The sequence below is a fragment of the Podarcis pityusensis genome (assembly GCF_964106645.2).
Source record: "Podarcis pityusensis genome assembly, chromosome: 8".
Classification (NCBI taxonomy): Eukaryota; Metazoa; Chordata; class Lepidosauria; order Squamata; family Lacertidae; genus Podarcis; species Podarcis pityusensis.
This window is the reverse complement of record NC_138033.1, coordinates 32,642,172-32,660,745: the sequence shown is the minus strand read 5'-3', so window position 1 is coordinate 32,660,745 and position 18,574 is coordinate 32,642,172. Positions and strand designations below refer to the sequence as shown.

General features: G+C 47.4%; 1 protein-coding gene across 6 annotated transcripts in view; it reads left to right on the top strand.

Annotated features, from left to right (window-relative positions):
- MACF1 (microtubule actin crosslinking factor 1) overlaps window positions 1-18,574 on the top strand; it is a 292,958-nt gene that overhangs the window by 62,481 nt on the left and 211,903 nt on the right. The window lies entirely within an intron of this gene.

The window sequence follows — 18,574 nt, the reverse complement described above, 5'->3', positions numbered from 1 at the left end:
GTAGAATTGTGGAGTTGGGACCACAGGGTTTATCTAGTCCAACCCCTTGCAATGCAGGAATCTTTCACTCAACATGGGCTTTGGGGTTTGAACCCATGTCCCTAAAGTTAAGAGTCTCATGCTCTACTGAAGTCTCACAGGCTTAGTCAGTTTGGCAGGTACAATCACATGATAGCTCTGCCAGGTGGAATCCCAAGAGCCACTTCATCGCTAGACAGGTTTATAATCACTAGACAAATTTATAGTAAGGAAACCACGTGTGTCTCCCCCAAAGTGTGATATGCCGACAAAGTGGAAAGCTGCTGTTGAATTCAGTGGAAATAAATTATTATTTATTTAGAGCATCTGCACCATAGCTCTTCAGCCAAAAAGGCTCACAAGGTGAATTACCGGTACATACAATTAAAAAAAGACATTTCCCTATCAGAGGCTTGCCATAAAAAACAAAACAAAAAATGACATGCAAAGGAAAATAAAAAACTTGGGCACCACTTTCTACACAGCTGTTCCTATATTGACCAGTTGGCACAGTTCAGGGGCAAGAGGAACTGGCCCTCCAGCAAAGCTGATGAAATTAGCCTTTTTGCTGCTTGTCTCCCCATTCTGCCCCTCCCCCCCGCCAGTCTTATGGAATGACTGCCCCCAGGATGACAGTGAAGAGGAAGGAGGAAGAGGCTGGTGGGGCTGGCCTGTCACAGCAGAACCGGTGGAGTGAGCCCTGCTCCTGAGCTCTCTCTCACATACTACAGTGTATACAGTGGTACCTCGGGTTACAGACGCTTCAGGTTACATACGCTTCAGGTTACAGACTCCGCTAACCCAGAAATAGTACCTCAGGTTAAGAACTTTGCTTCAGGATGAGAACAGAAATCGCGCGGCAGCAGCGGGAGGCCCCATTAGCTAAAGTGGTGCTTCAGGTTAACAGTTTCAGGTTAAGAACGGACCTCCGGAACGAATTAAGTACTTAACCAGAGGTACCACTGTACTGTCTTACTGTGTGAAAATACCCTCATAATAAATTGTCTTGTATGACGTGGCCCTAAAATGCTATCCCACCCACCCCCACCACCAAGTTTACTAGTTACTTCATTCTTCAAGGGACAGGCCTCAGTTTCTTTCTCCCGCCTTTCCCCTGGCAAAGGTCCATTTCTCATTAATCCTTATGTATAGTGTGGATGTGGAATTTCCTCTTGGAAGAAAGCAGCTCTGTTTCTGAGATCTTCGGCAAATCCTTCGAGCTCTTTGTGTTCTCTCCTCCATCAGCTCCCCCCCCCCTTTGACACTTCAGTGATGTTGTCTTTGTGGTGTGGGAGTTGGGGGTGGACGTGTTGGTGCCACACAGTATTATTGGGATGTAGCAAAAGGTGTGTTGCTTCAGATTCCGCAAACTGGAACCGTATTGTCCTGTCAGATACCTGGCTTCAGATTGTGTATAATAGAGAGGGAAAGCTCTGATCCCTAATTGTGGTTCTCACTTGCAGGCCTGATTCCTGCTAGCTGATGAGTTTTCCTGCACTGTCAGGGTTGGAACCTCCAGTGAAAAAAGATGGGCGTAAACAAAGGCTTCATAATGAAGTCGGGCAGGCCTTGGGGAGATTAAGAGGCTGCCGGCGCAAGCGGTGCCTCCAGCTTTGCCAATTTTTCCACTCTCAGCTTTTCAGTTTGGCCAGGCTGTGGTGAGCGTGAGAAAAAGGCTTCTGTGAGCATTGCCAAAAATCATGAGAGGAGCACAATCCACCATACTGCGCCTGGAAGTCCCTGCGGTCCTTTGACAGCCAGCCGTTGTCCTGGAGATCCAAGGGCTATCTTTGACTGGCTTCCTTTGTATGTCTGGGGATCTGCAGCCAAGGGTTTAACCTGGAGCCTCTTTCTTTCCCTTCTAAGGAGAATGCTAAAAACTTCCTCAAGGTGCTGGTGTTGCCACAACTGCATTTGGCTGTTTACTTTTTGGGGGTGGGATGGGAAGCAAAGAGGCCTCCTGTTTGTGCCTCAATCACAGCTGAGCCCTCTTATCTCTTCCTGCACCAGCAGAACCTGCCTTTCCTTTCCTTTTCAGCTGGACAAGGTGAACCAGGGCACCTTCTCTGCCTGCCGACACCTGTTTGTTCCCTACTCTCTCTTTTTTTTCATCCTTCCAGTGCTCAGGCAAAGGGAGTTAAGATTTTTGGTGCTTCTGTGGCACACGCTTCACACAGGTGTCTCTGGGAAGGCATGTGGTATGCGAGATGTCCCAAGAAGCAGCAACCTAGATGAGGGCCCAAGGTCAGGGACTACAGCAAGGCCACAAGATATCTCTCTTTTGCAGCCAAGTATGAGCTGCTGGGACGCGGGTGGCACTGTGGGTTAAACCACATAGCCTAAGAATTGCCAATCGGAAGGTCGGCGGTTCGAATCCCCGCAACGGAGTGAGCTCCCGTTGCTCAGTCCCTGCTCCTGCCAACCTAGCAGTTCGAAAGTACGTCAAAGTGCAAGTAGATAAATAGGTACTGCTCCAGCGGGAAGTAAACGGTGTTTTCGTGCACTGCTCTGGTTCTCCAGAAGCGGCTTAGTCATGCTGGCCACATGACCCGGAAGCTATACGCCGGCTTCCTCGGCCAATAAAGCGAGATGAGCGCCGCAACCCCAGAGTCGGCCACGACTGGACCTAATGGTCAGGGGTACCTTTACCTTTACTATGAGCTGCTATGGATATATCTATGCAACCTTTGCCCATTGATGGGGGCTGCTGGGAGTTGTGATTCAAAATATCTGGAAGGCAAAGAGTTGCTGTATCTAGCACTGTGCTGGTAATAGGCAGCACACACAGCTAGGTCTTTGGCTCCTCAGCCTTGGCCTGCCTTAGACTTTGATCTCCATCTGCATAATGGGAATAATAGTTATCGTATTTTTCGCCCCATAGGACGCACTTTTTCCCCTCCAAAAATGAAGGGGAAATGTGTGTGCGTCCTATGGGGCGAATGCAGGCTTTCGCTGAAGCCTGGAGAGCCAGAGGGGTCGGTGCACACCGACCCCTCTCGCTCTCCAGGCTTCGCGCAGATCTCCGCAAGCCGTGGAAGCCCGCGCTGGGCTCCCGCGGCTTGCGGAGAGTTGCCTGTTCTGGGGGCTGGGGTCGGGGGAAGCTCGGGCTTCCCCCGGCCCCAGCCCCGCGACTGGGGGGAAAATATTTTTTCCCCTTTATTTCCCCCCCAAAAAACTAGGTGCGCCTTATGGGATGGTGCGTCCTATAGGGCGAAAAATACGGTACCAACGTTTGCACAGTAGAGGGGAAGCACAATGAATCTTGCACATGGGAAGCCCTGTGTAAACAGAAGTGAGTAGTAGGCCAGGGCTGGAGGCCACAAGGAAAGCTGGATGTGTGGTGGTTGTGTTGCAAGAGTTGTAATGATCTCAAAAACAATGTGTCTTGAGGAATACGGAGCCCTAAGCCTTGGGGGCAGGAAGGTGGAGATCCCAAAAGAAGTCTGCTTACCCTCATACCCCCCCCCCCCCACTTTAGAGTAACACAGGGAAACCAATTGAGAGCATGGCGGTGTCTGATACCCGCCTCTAGTTATCTGCAGAGTAGAGAGTGTCCAAGGATTGAAGCAAGTAAGCCAGGCTGCACTATTATTGGTCTTTAACCCTCCAAGTTCACTGGCTAGATCACCTTGTGGAAAAATCCACCTCATTAACAGGCAGAGATAGTCACTCCTCTTTGAGCCAACTGTGCTTGTTTTGAAAAGGTCCCGAAGGTTTTAAGTTGTCATCTTACTTTGTGTTCCTCTGATCCTTGGAGGATTATGATGCAGATAAGGTTAATCTCCCCTATTGGATCAAAAGGATACAAAGAGGTACACACACAACTTCAGCCATAACATGCTAAAAAGGTAATTGCTGCTCAGCTGTAGGTCTGCCTCCTTTCTCCTCTGCCTGATGATACTCAAGAGACTCTGTTCTTTTAGATCTACTTATTTTGAATTTGGGCAGGATGGTTACAGAAGTGCAGTGCTGCAACATGCAGCAACTACTTTCATTGTACAGGCGAAGAACATTAAGACTTTCTTAGAATGACTTGCTCTTTTGTAACTTTGCATTCTCAAGAATCACCATTCTAGGAATCCTTTAAAAATGCAAAATCAGATTTGTGTTGCATTCCGTTTTCAGGAGAAGTCCCTCCCCACACTATTACACAACCAATACCCACTAAACTTGGGGAACATCTTGGATAGTTTTTTGGGAAGGGACTCCCAAATGCATATCCCATAGGGGAGTCACAATGTCACTGTCTCCCCCCAAAAGACCTCCTATCCATCTAGCATATGGCTAATTGCGTTCCTAAGCACCATTGTAGATCCATGATGAAAAGGAAGCCTCTCCTTTCAGTGTGCAATCAGAATTAATCTTTTGGTGTGAAGTGGCTGCTGAAAAGAGGAATTGACTTGAGCTTTTGAATCCTTGATTCCAGTAAGTTCCCCACCAGGGTTCCTCAGAGTTCATATTTGTATGTGAAAAGCCTGTTGGACAGCTGACAGGGTACTGGCCTGTTCCAAGGATTGATGTGAGTGTGTGTGTCTCAGGGAGAGAGAGAAAGAAGGAAGGAGAGTGTGTCCTTGTGTGGTGCCTTGAAAAATATTTTTTCTGCTTCTGTATGAGGGTTGGAAAGGCCTGCTTCCTCTCTGGCTGTTGGAATTGAGAGCCTGTTCGAAACCGATTCTCAGAAAATTCTTTGGGAGTTAAACATTTACCCTTGATGCCCTTAAGGAGGCTTATAAAGTCTGATGGTTACTCAAAAGGAAGAGGCTCTCCTGCTTTGCTAGCAAGGGACCCTCATCTCCCTTCTCACTTGTGGTATTCTAATATAAATTCCTTCTATATTTTGAACTGCTGCAAGCTGTGTGGTGTCCTGCCATTCTGTACACCAGCCCTCTGTTTGGGACTACAACTCCCATCAGCCTCAGCCAGCACTGCCGCATGTTGCTGGGGCTGGTGGGAGTTGGAGTCAAAAACACTTGAGGGGCACTTTGCAGAGCTTCCACGCTTTTGCCTGCCATGATGAGTATACTGTTGCCTTCCTGTGAGTATGACATGCCTGAGCCCCTCCCAGCTGTGGTCGGGTACCCTCCTGACACCTGTGTGGTAATCCTTGCCCCCTGCCCCATTTCTGAGTCTGAGAGAAAAACTGGGGGATCGGCTGCTGCCTTGTCTAGGGGCCTAGAGCCTCTTGCCACCCTTTCTAACTCTACACTAGAGTCGGGGGTATCCCTGGCCTCAGGGACAAGTGGAAGGTTAGGATCCTGCTGATCACAGCCTGTTGCTTGGTTACCAAGGGCAGTTCCAAATTGTGGACTGCTTAGATATGGGAGCGGATCCTTCCCCTGACCACAGCTGTTTGTTTAGATGGGACCCTTTTGGCCAGAAAGAGTAGAAGCCTTGAGGGGAGACTTACTGAAACTGGCATATACTGCTTAGAGCTGCCTTTCCCAGGCTTGGGGGCCCGGATGTTGATGGACTACATTTCCCATCAACCCTGATCCTTGGCCATGACAGCTGGTTGCAGATGGGAGTGGTGGTTCAGCAACATCCAGGGACCTGAGGTTGGGAATGGTTGGCTCAGGAAGCCTTTTGGCCAGTATCTGTAAACACCTATGATTCACCTGCAGTGAAAGGCATTTCAAAGGGGAGCCGCGAGATGTGACAGCCATGGAAGGAGGGGCGCCTGGGAAGCCGGGTGGAGTCCCCGACTGTCTCTAGAAATGTCATCTTTTCTTCATGACTTTTCTCAAGGCTGCCGGCTGGGAGCAGGGAGGGCATGCGTGGCTTGATCCATCTCCTGCTGCTTGCCTGTGCTTGCAGGAGGGTGTAGCCCATGTGTGTTTGTGCTAAATGCCTTACTGCTGACTGCATAGGCGGTATATACCCAGAGGCATGGCCAAAAGGTAGAAATCCAGGCGGGTCCTGAGGTTGGCATCTGGGTCAGTTCAAGAGGATGATGATAATCCCCACGGCTCAGTGTAATTATTTTAATTAAATAATAATAATAATAATAATAATAATAATAATAATAATTTATTATTTGTACCTCGCCCATCTGGCTGGGTTTCCCCAGCCACTCTGGGCGGCTTCCATAGAAACAAAAAATACAGTAAAATATCACAAATTAAAAGCTTCCCTGAACAGGGCTGCCTTAAGATGCCTTCTAAATGTCAGGTAGTTATTTATTGCTTTGACATCTGATGGGAGGGCGTTCCACAGGGCGGGCGCCACTACCGAGAAGGCCCTCTGCCTGGTTCCCTGTAGCTTTGCTTCTCGCAATGAGGGAACCACCAGAAGGCCCTCGGCGCTGGACCTCAGCGTCCGGGCAGAACGATGGGGGTGGAGACGCTCCTTCAGGTATACTGGGCCAAGGCCGTTTAGGGCTTTAAAGGTCAACACCAACACTTTGAATTGTGCTCGGAAACGTACTGGGAGCCAATGTAGATCTTTCAAGACCGGTGTTATGTGGTCTCGGCGGCTGCCCCCAGTCACCAGTCTAGCTGCCGCATTCTGGATTAATTGTAGTTTCCGGGTCACCTTCAAAGGTAGCCCCACGTAGAGCGCATTGCAGTAGTCCAAGCGGGAGATAACCAGAGCATGCACCACTCTGGCGAGACAGTCCGCGGGCAGGTAGGGTCTCAGCCTGCGTACCAGGTGGAGTTGGTAGACAGCTGCCCTGGATATAGAATTGACCTGCGTCTCCATGGACAGCTGTGAGTCCAAAATGACTCCCAGGCTGCGCACCTGGTCCTTCAGGGGCACAGTTACCCTATTCAGGACCAGGGAGTCCTCCACACCAGCCCGCCCCCTGTCCCCCAAAAACAATACTTCTGTCTTGTCCGGATTCAACTTCAATCCATTAGCCGCCATCCATCCTCCAACCGCCTCCAGGCACTCACACAGGAAAGTAAACAACAACCGTAAAACTGGAAATAACACAAATTCAGCCACAAGCTTTGGCCAGAAAGCTAAGCCATTTGTACAAATTTCATGGAAGGAACTGCAGAGCATGAAGGCAGGGAAGGAATCGGGAGCAGTGATCACAGCCTTAACAGAAAGCAAAACCAACAGGGTATCCTGTGGCATCTTATTGTGGCCTACACTGAGATGGACTGATGTCCATGTGATTTTGCTGCAAGGGACTAGCACGGTGACCCCATGGAAATTGCCAGAAAGCGTCATTCTTGATCTTAACCAACTGCAAGAGCAGAGGATGATGCTGAGAGCCACCGCATTCAGTATCCAGAGTGAGCCACAGACTTTTCTCTTGAAGCTGAACATGATGGAGGCTCTAAAATAGCCTGTGCCATGCTTTTTCTAGTGCCTGTGGTGAGTGCCCTGAAGTGGATAGCATTTAGAAAAGTCATCTGTGGTGTAAAGCTGGGGGTGGGCAACTTTAGGCCCAGGGACAGAATACAGCCCTCTGGGCCTCTCTATGGACTCAGCTACACAGGTCAGTTTATAACATTATAAATGTGACACCAGATTGTGCTGCAGAGCGGAATCCAAAGTCAATGGTGGATTGCCTTGGAAGCTCCCTCCCACCCAATAGCATTTATTTTTCCATAGCGTTTTTTATATCTGTAAAGATCCAGCCTAAATCACCCTCAAAACTCTCCTCAGGCCACACTTCCCACTGGCCTTGCGTTGAGTGTTTTGGTCTGCCTTGAGTGTGTCCTTGAACTACGATAAATGTGTCATGCTTGCCTTGATGAGGATAGATGTGTGTGTGTGTGTGTGTGTGTGTGTGTGTGTGTGTAGGTGTAGAAATTAGCATACTGTACACAGGTTGAAAATTGCATTGGTTGCTCCACCCACTTTTGCCTCTGGCCATGCCCGCCACTGTCATGTGGTCATCGTAAGGTTGCTCAGAAGGGAATGAGACCTTGGGTTGGAAAATGTTCCTCACCCCTGGTGTGGGAACTGTTGAAGGAGTACCAGTGTTGGGTCAGGTTGAGCAGAGAGTGGTGAAGAAGTCCTCCTGAGCAGCTGGCAGCAGCAGCAGGTCACCTGGGCCGGTGCTTGCCTCTTCCCCTTCCCCAGTTCCCACACAGCTCAGGAGAGATCCCGGAGGGCTGAGGGCAGGCGGGTGGCTGGCCTGTGTGGGAATGACATCTACAGGAGCAGAGAGGTGCAGCCAAGCGAGGTTGGATTCCAGGGCTGTGCACTCATGGCTGAACATTGTGCAGATTTGCTAGGGGGGAGGGGAAGGGGGGTGACAGCGGGTGAGAGAAGGGAGGCCAAATTCCAAACTGGCTAACCAAAATACCTTTAGTCAGTAACTTGGTAAGCTGAAACACTCTTGGGTAATGATGTGAATTTTCAAATTGAAATATTGCTCGTGCTTTGCAGGCAAAAGGTCCCAGCCTCCACCCCTAGCATCTTCTCCAGGCAGGGCTGGGAATGTCCCCTATGCCTGAAACAGCTGCTGTCAGTCCGTGTAGACAATATTGAGCTTCATGGACCAGCTGTATGACTTGGTAAAAAGGCAGCTGGTTCCTATGAACTGCATTCCACAAAGATGAAATTTTGGTCTCTATGTTCTGCTGATGTCTTGATTCATTTATCAAGTTTTTTTGTTAGGTTGTTTAGACAACAGCTTTGGTGGTCTAAAGTCCACTCTATCTTATTCATGAAGTGTTATTATTCTCTACTGGCTGGTTGAAGGCAGATGAGTTTGTTGTTGTTGAGCAGTGAGGTAAGAGGGCACCGAAATGCAAAAAGTCCACAGGGTATCCTATCACAGGCAAAACACACAAAGAGAAAAACAAACATTAACAACAAAATAGTGTAAGTTCAACTCAAGGAGCCTCTGATAATAAAGTCAAAAGAAAAATAAAAGATAATTGAATGAAATTGATACTGTGATACACAGGGCATAAAAACACAACTTATATTGTACAATGAAGGAAACAGGAAAAAAGAAAAAGGTCTTGCTTGTTTACAGATGCCACCAAATAAAAAAATATTTCAAAGGGATTTGCCACCTGTGTGAATTCGATGTCATATATTTATTAAACAACCCCCTCCAAAAGAGAGGATCTGCATCACTCCTAACTCCTCAAATATTATAGCTCAGCTTCTCTGAGATAGCAGTGTCAAATTAATAAATGTCTGTAGCAAAACTAGAAGCCATTATTTCCTTTCAAGCCCTTTACAAGCTGCTTGATGGCTTCAAGTTCTGTTGAATCATGCTAGAACCAAAAACCCCTGTGGGAGAATGGCTCCTTTCAGTTTGCGAGGGTTCTGAGAGGTAGGTAAAGTTTATTTGCTTTGTTTGTTTCATAAAATTTATACATTGCTTGATTGTAAAAAACAAAACAAAACTATAAAATGTGGTTTACAGAAACAGCAAATTCAAAAAAAATCACAACCATATACAAAAGTTAAAATACTAAAACTGATTAAAATGACCTCAGCTTTCTAAGCATCTGGGTAGGCTTGTTTAAACAGGAATGTTTTAGCAGTAATCAAAAAAAGTACAGTGAAGGTGCCGGCTTGATCTCAGTAGACAGGAAGTTCCAAAGTGCAGGTGTTGAAATGTTCTCTCCCTGGCTTCAGAGTCCCATTGTTTCAGATTTGTGTCCATTTATTCTTTTGGGTAGAAGCTGATCTGTTCGTCTTTCATAGAAAGCAGAAGAGCACTGCGTAGCAGGTGAATGAGCCCCAGTGCTCTTTCTGATCTTGCTGCCAGGGTGGGGCGAAGGGGACTGAGTTGGCACCTGGGCTTTTTGTGGGGCCTTGTCCCTCTGTTGTGGTGTTTTCTGTGATGTGGCCTGTTGCTAGTGAGGAGCTGTTTTTAGGTTAAGCAGTGGCAGGCCTAGCATCTAAGGCTGCCTTCCCTAAGGTGATGCCAGCCAACTGTTTCAGACTACAGCTCCCATCAGCCCCATCTTCTGCAGGCTGGGGCTGATGGGAGTTGTAGTCTGATACAGCCAGAGCTCACCATGTTGGTGAGAAGGCCGTCCTAAGGCCTGTGAAAGGGAAGTATCGTTGTCCCTGGATGGAGGGTAGATCTCTGGTTAAAATATGACAAGCCTCATAGTTGTGTCTGTTGCTACAGGGCAACATGGCTGCCTTTCTGGAAACTGTTTTATTCAGCTACTCTGAAACTTGCAGCAGAGGGAGGGGACCATTGCCCCTATAGATGTTAGAATCCAACTCCCATCAGCCCCGAGAGTCAATGTGGCCAGTAGTCAGGGGTGACATGGCAGCTGTAGTCCAGCAACCTCTGGAAGGCCCACAGCCCTTTCACATGCACATTCCTTGTCTCTACAACATGCTCTGTTTTTGTCATTTCAGCAGTATATTTTCGAGGAAGGGTAATTTTGTTGGATAACGGGGAATTGGAAATGCTTGCTAATCCACTGCTGGGTGCCCATCTGCCTTCTGCCAACCCTGGCCTGGAGAACTCAGAAAATGATGTTGGGAGCAGTCATTGTAATAAGCAGAGTTGCCAGTGGGTGACTTTGATGGGTGAAGGTTGATGTCTGGCCCATGGCTCATTCTGCAATGTAGTTGCTGATCAGGGCAATGAATCTGCTGGTTCTGGGAGCCGAGACACAGGTCTCTCTCTCTCTCTCTCTCTCTCTCTCTCTCTCTCTCTCTCGTTGTGTTGGGTTCTTGTTCTGGGACCTGGGAGTCTACTTTTTAGGTTTATCTTCCCCTTTCTTAGGAAGGGACAGAGTTCCCCTCCCTGCAGGGAGAGAGGCTGTCGTCATGATCTGGGTGTCAGGGGCAGGACTCAGGCTCCATTATGCCCAGTCAGTTGGCAGTACCTTGTCTGACATCTAAAGACTGAAATAGCCCACGAGGAGGTGACTCGGTTTATGTGGGCTTTGCATCTGCTCTTGAATTTACGTGGCATCTGTTGGCCACATCCTCTTCCCACGGCGCGTAGAGTGGCACCAGCAAGCGCAAAGGGTTCCAGAGGTTGCATACTGAATCTAGTTGCTCAGAGGTGCTCAGGCTCCTAGTGATGTTCTCCTAAAGGGAGGAAGTAAGTTGGGTTTGACATCCTGGGGATTTATGAGGGTAACCTGTGGCTCTTAAATGTGTGTGTTTTGAAATGGCTGAGTGACAGAGATACCCCTTCTAGCCTGCATGATAAATGGTGTCCTCTCTGAGCAAGAAGTACTATGGATGACTCAGGGTCTCATGTGTGAGATATTTATACAGATTTCCTTGTTCTACATGATGAAAGCACTGTTGGAACCTCACAGACAGGTTTCCTGTAACTGAGGGATTAAAATCCTCTTCCTATTCTTACCCTCAACCACTGCCTAATCAATTTCTGTTTGCATTTATGAACACAGTGATGCTGTGGGATACCTGGATTTGAGAGCTTAGGGTCCTTCTTTACATTTTCTGGGTTTCACTTTGACTGGGCTGCAAAATTTTTTGGGGTGGGTGGGAACCCCCCTGCCCTGCAAAGTTTTGGACTACAAATCCCATCAGCCCATGCAGCATGGCCGTGTTGTAATGGGCCAGAACATTTTATGGAAATCATAGAATTGTAGAGTTGGAAGGGATCCCAAGGGTCATCTAGTCCAGCCCACTGCAGTGCAGCAATATGCAGTTACCCCATACATTATCAGCACCATACTCTTAACCAACTGAGCTAGAGAAGATACACAAATGGCTGGATTTGGAGGACACCTGATTTCAGAAAGCTGCATTAGGCAGATTCAGAGGCAATCTACCTCAGCGTTCTAGATGCTCGCTCAAACTGGAGCAGGCTGCTTCCTCCATGCCCTGCTTGTGGGTGCACCTGAAAATGGCTGGATTCTGGCCACAGCTAGAGATGGCATGACATTCTTTGGTGGACTATTGGTCTGGTCCTGAAAGATCTTTCTCATGTACAGTACTTCCTTTGCAAGCAAGTTTCAGCCCTGGCTCTTTTCATTTTGGAAATGAAGAAAAAATTATGAAAGGCTGTATATACATGGTAATTCAGGTGAGCAGTTTTGCTGACCCACAGATACAGTCCTGTAGCCCACACTTCCTGCAGGATCCTTGGGTAAAAGAAGGTAATCATGAGGAGGGAGGCTGGATGGAAGTCTGTGGTAAATCCACTTCTGGTTATGGGTTCCAGAAACAGGCTTACTACTTTCCCCTTGTGATTTTTTTTAAAAGAAGTGTTCTTTACTTTAAAGCAGCTTTTTCCAACCTAGTGCCCTCCAGATGTGTCAGACTAAAAACCACATCAGCATCATATGGGATCTGGAGGGCACCAGTGGCAAAGGCTGCTTTGAAAATGCATGCTATTTCTTTCCAAAAGAGTGCACTTTTCTCCCCACCCTTAGAACACCCCATTTCATGGCTCTTGCAGACCCACTGCATCTGTCTGTTTTCAAGCAAAGTCATGGAACCATATATTTTGTCCATCAACCTCTCTCTGCATTAGTCTCCCTCCCTCAAACAAACTATCCGCTATGCAGCTCTGCGTACTGGTCCTGAATGCAAGTGGGTCAACCATGCCTGCACTGCTGGCTTGCGGCTTCTCTGTCTCTTTCCCTGCTTGTAGTGATAGGTGATGCTTTTGAGGGTTCTTTCAAGCCCCCACCCTTCCCATCCTATAAATTGCATGGGTTGTCCTTTGGTGCTTCTGCAGTGCCATCTGGCGGACACTGCAAAGAATGGGACAAAAACAGATCGCATGCTTTACTTAAAAAGAACCGCCAACAGCAAAACTTGCACCAGATCGTACAGTTGATTACACAAGTTGTGTAGATTTGCATGACTACTTTTGTGCATATCATTGGCCTCTACTAAACAAACAAACAAACAAACAAAAACAAAACAAACCTATTCCGTTAAATTTAGGGGAGTGGAGGGGAAGGAACCTTCCAGGGCATTGTATACCCTTGGAAATAAAACAAAACAGTGAGAGCATCGCCCACAGACTGTGTTCAAGCATGCCTTCATTACCATAAGGGTTAGGAAGTTGCTTGAAAAAGAGGAAAGCTGGGATTCTCAGAAAGCTGGAGTTATTATCCAGTGCTGCAATTAGTAGATTTTCTACTATCTTGTGGAATTGTGGTACCCCTTTCCCGAGCATTACACCAGAGAAATGAAAAAAGGTAGGCAGTGCCTTCTTTTGTGGCTAGTTACTATGGACTGATACGTACACAAGCCTTTGAATTGCACATAATTGCACCACCAGTTTACCAATCCAGTAGGACATTCGTCTGTTCATGACTTCTCACATGTTCCTCCTACTGTGTTAGTCATTTGGGGCATGATGATGATCTGAAAATAATATGGAATCAGTGCTCTCACAGTTTACCTAAACTTCCCATACTGCCCTCCTGGAGATGTTTCTTATTTTCCACAGTTAAGTAACTGTCTGTCTCCACTACTTCTTTCTGTGTGGGGCCAGTGTGGAAGCAGTAGTCTCCGCGGAACATCTGTCCTTGTTGAGGCTGAAGGCTGCTGCTGCTGCGCTTCCTGCCATCCCTATTAGATTGCACCACTGTCCAGTTTCAGGCTCTCCTTCCTTGGGGACGAGTTTCTGATCTTTTTCTGCTCACATGCAGACCTTAAGACCCTCTGTGTTACTGAAGGTGGGCGTCCCTTGTGAACAGGTTCAATTTCATGAAAATTTCAGATAGGGCAATCTGTGTCTCCTGGGATACACAAGCAGCCCATGAAAAGCCTTCTCAACAGCAGCATCCTTTTGACACAAAGGGACTCCACCCCCCCCCCCCGCCTTGCTGTTCTGGTTGTATGTTTGGATTTGAACTGACCCTGCAGTGGTAATCTTTGCTAAGCAAGCAGGTACTTCAGGAACTAGTTTGGATTCAGCTTCAGGAGTTTGTGGCTTTGTGGGGTTTTTGGATAACTTGAATGACCTGGTCTGATCCCTGGGGATTTTGCTAGGTGCATTTCTGCACTGATAAAACAAAATGCAAATTTTGCTTCAAGGTGACCTGTATTCTCCCATTGGTACAGATGAAGCTAATTAAGCAGACTGGTGCTCACTTGCTTGTTTTACATAATCTGATACACTTTTGAGTTCCAGGTGTTCAAAAGGCTAGGGATTCCTTTAGCAAGGATTTGGAAAGATACAGATTTTGCAGCAAACCAATAGATGAAGAAGCTATTTGGAGTAGCAAAGGCCTTTGTTACTATTCTTCCATTCTTTCTTCTCCCCACTCCCTCTCAAACATTTCACTACAAGAGCAATGCCTGTCATTGTAATCAGCGTAAATTACAGTGGGGCTGGATCTCAAGTGTGTACCTCTAGGACTGGATCTCCTCCCTCTCCTGCCCCCCCCCATTGGAATTCCCCACTGTAGTCAAGAGTAGGATCCATCAGTTTGGCAAAGCTGTGGTGGGGCAAGGCAGATCACACTATAATCTAGCATATTCAGGATATAATATCTGACATATATTAGCAGTCCCCTCCCAAAAAAGTAACCCAAAGTGCCTTCCAGCATCAGATGAACATTAGAACCGAATATTAAAACCTGAACTTTTGCAGGTGTTGCCAGTGCCACAGCTAAGGCTGAGCACATGTAAGCAGTTTGGGCAAAGCCGCCTTATGAGTTTGCAGCCAAGATTTGCACAGGGGATTCCCCACCTTGCACCCACAACCAATCTGTGATGCCCACTTGCAGAGAGCAGCTTCTCTCAATGGGAGGGTATTTTCAGTTCTACAGCTGAGTTTGGGAAGAATATAAAGAAGCAGGATTCGGGCTGGGAGGAGTGGGGAAAGTTGGTTCTGTGCTTGGTGGACCTGCGCTCTCTTGAACTGCTGGCAGCTTCTCACATCTGTTATAAGGCCCCTGATGCTTTGCAAAGTCACCAAGTGTTAGGCTGGGGAAAGTGTTACTCACCAGGGAAATGTCAAGTAAGTGTGCAGTCTGGCCTGACACACACACACACTGGTCTGAGCTGAGCCAGAGGGTGACTCAGCTCTGAGAACGGAAGAGACATCTCTTTAAGAATTGGCATAAAGGGCTGGGAGTTTTGCAGATGAGAGTTCCACAGCAACTGTCTCTTTCGGGAAATGAATAAACTGTGCATTTGTGCATCTTTTAAAAACTCTGACTGGAGCATGTGGCAGTTGTGGGTCATTTGTCTTCCAATTACAGGCTGCCTCTTGAAGCATCTGGCACAGAATCTGAATCCCTTAGAAATGTTTGTTTTTGTTTTCTTGTAAGGCAATGTTCCCTAGCTCTCCTTCTTAGGGGAGGGTGGGGCAGGACCATGGACTTATGTGCATGTGGGGGTGAATTGGAACGGGGAGGGCCTGATTCTCACATAATTCTGTGCCAGAGTTTCTTTAAGCTATGGTTTGTTGAACAAACCACAAGCTGCCCCACAGTTGATCCAACAAACCTTGGCTTGTGTCTTCAAAGTTTGGTGTGTTTTCCGGCTGCTTTTGTAGCTTGGTACAGTGGTACCTCTGGTTGCGAGCGGGATCTGTTCCAGAGGCCCTTTCGCAACCTCAAAAGTGTGCCACCTTGAAGCACCGTATCTGCACAGGTGCATGGTGTGTTTTGGCGGATGTGTGAAGCGCGATTGGCGAGCCCTGGAAGTAACCCTTTCTGGTACTTCCGGGTCACCGCAGGACGCAACCTGAAAAAACGTAACATGAAGCAAATGTAACATGAGGTATGACTGTAATTGTCTGGGGTGGGTGAGGTGGCCAACCAACCTTCCTCAGCTGAGAGAATTGCTATCTCCTGTCACTTTCCCGCAGGGGCTAAGTAATTCCTCAGGACACTTAGACCAAATGCACTGTCTCTTTTTCTCAAGGGAGCAAAGAAGTTCAATTGCCTGGAAGTGAAAATGTATTTCCCTTTATTCTGGCCTATACACTGTGTTGCTTTCAGAAGGAGTTTAGCCTTTTTAAGCTCAGTAGACAAGAGTCACCACCCACCACAATTTCAGCATCTGTAGTCAAGCACAGCCCACCTTTGGGGCATGAGACTGGAAATCTCTCTCTCTCTGATAGCACAAGCCTGTTTTTTTAACCAGTTGATTTCTTTTGTCCCTTCCTTGCCTTTTACAGAATATGCTGTACACAGGGACTATAAATAGGCCGGCCTTCCCCAACAACATGGCGTCTTCCCAGACATTTTGGACTACAGCTTTCATCAGCCCCAGCCATTACAGCCAACGATCAGGGTTGATGGGAGTTGTAGTCCAAAATATATGGAAGGGACCAGGTTGCAGGGTAGCAGGAGGGGATGGAGGCTACACTAGGATGTTTCACAGGGAACTGGCAGAAAATGACGCTTTCCTTGCTTGGTGGTGTTGGAAGCTGAAGAGGTAACAGGGTTTAGTGAGCAGGAAGAGGCTGTGGCAGAGAGCAGTCCAGAATCAAAGGCAGGAGAGGAGGGAGGACAGGAGGTAGAGATGACTAAGGCTGCTGAAGACGCCATGGAGTCTCTCCATCCTGCTGCAACCAGTTCCCCTCTGTCCTTGTCTCCCAGGACCAGAAGAGGTATGAAGAGGGAGGAGCAAAGAGAGACAAGACAATGGAGCCTTAGGCTGCTGGGAAAAGGAACCAGGGGAGGCACCTTGGAGAGCTGTGGGAAGGTGGGAACCTTCATTCCTCACAACTGCTTCACTGGGGCAAGATCTACTGGGAAGAGTTGCTGTGATCACTAGGCCTGCACTATTTTGTGTTCTTTTGAATGAAGAGTTAACTTCACTGACACAGGGTGTTTTATTGTTGGCCTGCCCCTGACTCAAACTCCTGGCAGTGCTGTGGGCATATAGTGGGAGGGAGAGCTTTTGCTCCTCTATACAGTTTTGAACTGAATTTTTCGTCTGAGGATCATTTGGCTGAGCTTGCACCCTGTCCTTGTTGGAACCCATCCCCTTTTAACCTCCTGCCTCCCTGCTCTCTCTCCTTGCCCAGCAGTAGCCTGTGGTTGTTTGCATACAATATTCTCTCAAACAGGACGTGTGCAGAGAGCGCCTTGTCCTTCTGCTCCTGGGTGGCTTCTGATGGCTCTTCTCTCTCTGTGTGTGTTTCATTTGGACTGTTGTGATGGTCGAGGCTGTTTCAGTTGCTCAATTCACAAGAGAGGCTTACTGTATTTTTAACAATTTCATATGAAAAAGCAGTAGAATGGGCACAGTGGCTGAGGAAACAAACTGCACGATCAAGTTTATTTCTGGTTTTTCTTCACAAAGGGTAGGTGGAGAAAAATCCTTCCAGCACGGTGTCCTGGTGCTTTGGAGTGGGGGTTCCCCCAAACTTTTCCACACATGCTTTGAAGTATGTGCTATTTTCTTCATCCTCCCACTGGTCTCTTCAAGCCACAACTCCCATCTGTTAATTCTCTGGGCGAATATTTACACTGCAAAGGATAGAGTAGAGTGACATTATTATTTTAATAAGTCCACAAACTAACGTGGAAGTTTGGAGAACTGAATTTAGTAATGGAAATATAAGGAACCAAAACGGATAAATTTTCCCATCTGCAGGTGACCCTTTGGATATCTTATCTTCCAGGCTCTGAAATGTCTTAAACCACAGACAGTGGAGATGACTGGATTTCCTCTTATCTTATTTTGACCTGAGACCCAGATTGGAATCAGCTTAAATTAAAAGCAAAGAATCCAGGAAGCCTGTGAAAGTAGACATTTTTGGGGTGTACTTGTGGAAGAAATAGCAGCCTGGACAGCAACTCCCCTCAGCCCCAGTGGGGACGGCGGTGGAGGGCACTCATTTGGGGAATGCTTTCTTACAGTATCCTGGCATGGGGTGTGGGTGTGAAAATATTGTGCTTGTTTAAATATTACACTTGGCTTTTATGTAGCGTTTTCAGAGTTTTTGCTTTTTTACATATCAGTGAAAACCCCCTTTTGAAAAAAAACAAGAAATGGGATGCACAGTGTCAGGTTGTCTCTAAACGGAGCCAGTTGGGAACAATCACCCACTGTCTTCTCACTTCCCTGGCATGGTGAGCCTGCCCAGTGACCCCAAATGTAGCCACTGCGAACAAAAGTGGCAATGTTTCCCCTCCGTCCTTGGAAGACATTGACTGCTCTATGGCTTTGCATTTCTGAATAGGAAGGATCAGGATTTCTTAACCTGTGGGTGCCACTTGCCTACATTGGGCCTAAGCATTGAAACCAAGATAATATTATTATTGATATCATTTGTATAATAATAATGCTCTGCACATAATTAAAATACCCCAAAGGTCATATAATCTACAATTCTTTATTAATTTGTTTAGCAAAATGCCTGTGGGCAAATGGGCATGTGTGGAGTTGCGTGAGTGAAGAAAAGGCTTATATCTCGCAAGGGCACCTGTGTGTACAGCACATCACTATCTCTGCACGTAGATGCGCATGGCGTGTACACATACACTGCTTTGAAGAAGAAGAAGAAGAAGAGTTTGGATTTGATATCCCGCCTTTCACTCCCTTTAAGGAGTCTCAAAGCGGCTAACATTCTCCTTTCCCTTCCTCCCCCACAACAAACACTCTGTGAGGTGAGTGGGGCTGAGAGACTTCAAAGAAGTGTGACTGGCCCAAGGTCACCCAGCAACTGCATGTGGAGGAGCGGAGACACGAACCCGGTTCCCCAGAT